The following is a 4,988-nucleotide window of genomic DNA, read 5'->3' on the forward strand; positions in this document are numbered from 1 at the left end:
ACAGGAGCAAGGATCTCTGCATCAGCCCATGGTTGCTGACTCTGGTTAAAACCCACAACTGGCCAGAAGCTCAAAAAACATCGATTTAACAAATCACTGCTTTGTCTCTTCTGCTAACTTTTATTATAAACATATTTGGAAGAAGCAAGAGTAGCAACAAAATTACAAGGAAAAAAATCCTTTTCCCAGTACATAAGTAAGATTTTTGCTGTAGTTTTGCATCTCTTTGTAATGTCTACCAAAAAAGGAAACAGCAGGTATCCAATCAGCCACATCTTACTACAAAAAATATTTGTATTTAAAATATAAGGTTTTATGTAAAACTTTATCAGTGGTAGGTAACCAACTAATAACCATGTTACAATTACTTAAAATAAGCACAACAGAGTCTATACATCCTGAAATGTTCCTAAAGCACAGTTATTGTGTTAGGGTCTTCATTTGAATGCATTTACTAGATTGTCAGACTTCTACAACACTTATGCTTACCCATACAGAAGTCAAGTGCCCTCCATCAGACAGCTCTTGAGGGACTAAGAGCAGCTGTACTGAGCAGTAGGACATGAGAGAGAATTCTTAGACCTGCCACATTCCACAAATCCATCAACCCATGTGCATCCCTGTTCACGGCAAAAATGAGATGACTGTGCCCAGCTATGGCTTTGTGAAGCTTCTTTTGTTACTGCTTGTGAAGGACCTTGAGATACTCAGCTGGAGAACTCTATCGACATGCAATCTTATTGACTGAAAGAGAAGTGGGGAAGGGCATCTGAACTTTCATCAGAAGGCAAATACTTTCTATTTCAGTCACTGGGGATACGTTTTAGAGTTGCCATTTTACAGCCTGAGATATGAAAAGCCCTAAAGGCTGGGTTGAATTTCACCTAGGATCACAATGCTTTATTTTTCTACTGTCTATGATGAATTTGATCTGGCATTATATGCTGATAACTTTGATTTGAAACCAGGTTCCACTGCAAGCATTCCTGCTGCATGACAGATGCAACAGTACTTAGCTAACATTACTTCGAGTTCCTCCATCATGTAGATTACTTTTCTAGAAATTAAATGTACATTTATACTCATTAATGGTAAGAAAATAAATTTAGGAGGGAAATAAAAAGCCATATTCTCATAATTCACATGGACAGTTTGCCTTTTTTTCTTTAAATTGAAATAAAGTTTTCAAGTTTCTCTAATGATTAACCCAATGCAAATACCTCCAGGATCTATTTTTCATTAAAAAATGAATTACATGTGGCTGCAAAGCCCAGCTTTTACTTGAGACTGGTATGCTATTAATCTAAGATATTATCTGACAGGATAACATTGTGATTCAGTCTCCAGTGTTCAGCTAGGCTGGTGAAGGTCCACAGCAAGAATAATTTACTGTCTATGAGGCCTGTAATAAGGGTCATAATAGATTCACAGCAAAAATCTCTTTCTGGCTTCCCTATGTCAACCCCACTCGATATTAAATCAATATCCTTACGCAAACATACCTTGAAAGTGACTATTTTATTAGAATTTTGCTTTGCTAGAATCCTGATTTTGTTAAAATAAGAGGTTCAAAGCCACCATTTAAATGTAGTTTAGCTGTCTGGCCAAACGCCAGCTGCTTTATTAGAACAACATAAATTGTGCATCTTGGGTAATAAAGTCTTACCTATTTCTCTAAGTTATCAATTTCCTCACCAGTTCTAACATTTGGCTTTATTAACATCGAATCTAGCTCTTTTATTACCTTTATCCTGCACTACGGTATTAAGAGAAATTGCAGAAATATTTTATAAGTGCAGAGTTTCATTTATGATGTTAAGAAGCAAAGACTGTGATTGCTTTGACGCATACTGTTTTCCACAGCTCTGTTTGGGTATGACAAGAGTAATGTGCATTATAGTAGCATATATGCTACTGGAATACAGTCAGGCAATACTGCAAAAGCCAGATCATAGAATGGGTTGGGTTGGAAGGGACCTTAAAGCTCATTCAGTTCCAGCCTCTTGCCATGGTGTCTGAAGGGGGCCTACAAGGATGCCAGAGAGGGACTCTTCATCAGGGACTGTAATGACAGGACAAGGGGTGATGGATTCAAACTGACACAGGGGAAGTTCAGGTTAGATATAAGGAAGAAGTTCTTTATGGTGAGGGTGGTGAGGCACTGGCTCGGGGTACCCAAAGAAGTGATAAATTCTCCATCCCTGGCAGTGTTCAAGGCCAGGTTGGACAGAGCCTTGGGTGACATGGTCCAGTGTGAGGTGTCCCTGCCCATGGTAGGGGGTTGGAACCGGATGATCTTAAGGTCCTTTCCAACCCTGACTATTCTATAATTCTATGGGCAGAGATACCTTCCACTAAACTAGGTTGCTGCAAGCCCTGTCCAACCTGCCCTTGAACACTGCCAGAGATGGATGACAGTATTTCTCCATTGAAGATATTCAGAAGACACAAGAAAAAATGGGTGACATGAACGAAAACATGCAATGATTTTGTCAACCAAGAAGCACCAATCCATATTCAGACACGAAGCACCAATCCATATTCGCCCGCAGAACACTTTGCATTCTGTTCATAGGAATAACACTTCAAAAAATATAGAGCTGCAATCCTGGTGGCATTTCATTTTAGTCTTATTAACAGATTCAAGAATCATTTTACAGTCCAATTTCTGTATTTCTAAACCTCTTATGTCATTTTCGCTCTCCAGCAGCATCGAATACATTCACACATAAACACAGTGCCAACAGAGGGAAGTGAGAACTATCATAGAAACACAACACTTCCGTGCAGGATAGACATAAAGAAGTCCATAAATGAATTTTCACTTGCCAGTGCTGCAGTCTAATATTCGGAAAGGGTTCATGAAACAACCCGACATTACTACTAGAAATTAAACAAGAAAACAAAAAGGAGATAAATTAGCAGGATCCATCTGCAGAGACATCTGTTCCATTCGGAGAATAAACAAGCTCTTCTCTAAAATATATGTAAACAAAGCACAGCCTAACTGTTTTGGCATACAAATATATTCAAATCATTAACTTGCTGAAAAATACAAGCAGCAGTGACACAACATTAATTATATTCATGTATTTGGAGCTCATTTCCTCAGAGAAACAGCAGCACACCAAAGTATGAAATTGATTCAGAGACAACTCCAGGAACAAACTTGCCAGCAAAGTTTTCAAGCTGACAAGCAGGTATTCTTTATTGCGGCACCAGGAGACATGGGGGATAACTCCTCCTAACGTGTGTTTCCCTATTGCTACACAAGCCATCCTTATATAGCCCTTGGACATACATACATGTTCATGAGGCTACGTATGGATTACATCACTTTCCAGAAAGCTCCCCACATGCATAAAAAAATGTGGTAGTGGTCTCTGAGGGTCATTTACTTCTTCCAACAATCTTCATCACTTCTGGCAGCCTTTGAAGCACACGCAGTAGATGCTTATACCAGTTTAATTGGTTCGCTAGCACCAGAGACATAATAACCCTCCTATCCTCCTACTTATCAGTTAGTTTACCCGTAGCCTATCCTGGACCCCTGCTATTCCCAGATACTCCTTATCCCTGCATCCTGTTTTTCTAGACTGTTTTTCTTAAGACTACATCAACTATAATGATTTATCTTGTGACAGTATGTTCTCTATCTGTACTCTATTTTTTTTCTATGTATTACGCACCTCAGTAATTTTCCACTGCTACTGTTACAAAGCCATTGAACTTAACATTGCTTAAAACTAATTCTAAAGGTTTATAGATTCCATTTTGTGATTTTGTGTTCCACTTGTTTCAATCCCCCCTTTTTCTGTCCTTTTGCAACATTTTATATATTACCATTACCATCAAAAGTCCTTTGAAATAATTTCCCATTTCTACTCGGTGCTTTATTTCATTCCTTTTCCAGTCTTCATAATTGATCATAGATAGTTTACAACACCAGAGGGAACATTTTATCATACCACAAGTAACCAATATTAAAATAATTAACATCAATATTCTTGCAACCAGTTGCCTCAACCAGGAGAGATCAGGTAACCATGAAGTTAACTTTTTCCATATTTCTTCAAAACCACAGGTGTCATCCACAGCCATCTCACGAAATATCTTCGTTTGTTTCCAAATTTCCTCCAGATCTGTTTCAATTCTGCCACTTTGGTCTATGTAGGAACAGCAACTTTCATTGATTATGGAACAAACTCCTCCTTGTGATGCCAATAACATGTCTGGAGCCATTCGGTTTTATACCACCTTAGATAGGCTGGTTATATCTTGTTGTTCTGCCTGCATTATATCAATGTCTTTACTTTCATTTCCTCTATAGTTGCTGAGATATTTACAATTACTTTCTCTAATTCACTTACTCCCAAAGATTTTGTGTTCCCCTTGTTTCACATCGTACCCTGAAAAAGTACCAAAAGGGTTTCTAGAATTATTGCAAATGGAAAATGAGCTGCTTCCAGCCTCTCCACCCCTTATTGCCTTTGTAAACCTTGTTTTCTCCTCATACTCACCCTTGCTAGGTCAGTTGTTCTGTAGACAGCTACCTGAATACCACTGCTCTAGAGGCTACACAAGTGGCTGTCTGTATCTGAAGCTACAGGACTAGCAGAGAGTCAACTTTTGAACGGAGAAAAAAGGGAATCCAAACCTGTATTTTACACATATCCCTCAAAAGTGCAAAGCTGGCATACTCGGTTCAGAGCTTTCAAATGTTAAGTATCCACTGTGCATTACCCCACTCGCCTCAGACAAAGAGCTACTAACATGGTATTAGTAGCCTAAAAACAGCTAAGCAGTTAGTGTAGCTTAAAACCCTTAAGAACCAGAGCAGTGTCTTTAACTTTGAGCAATATCATGTTACTTGATAAACAGGTACACATAAATTCTGAGGCAAAGGATGCAAGACCATTACCCTGAAGTTGTAATCTAAATATATGCAAGTATATGTGCAAGAAAAAGAGACATAAAGAGCAGAATTT

The sequence above is a fragment of the Melopsittacus undulatus genome, chromosome Z (genome assembly GCF_012275295.1).
Source record: "Melopsittacus undulatus isolate bMelUnd1 chromosome Z, bMelUnd1.mat.Z, whole genome shotgun sequence".
Classification (NCBI taxonomy): domain Eukaryota; kingdom Metazoa; phylum Chordata; class Aves; order Psittaciformes; family Psittaculidae; genus Melopsittacus; species Melopsittacus undulatus.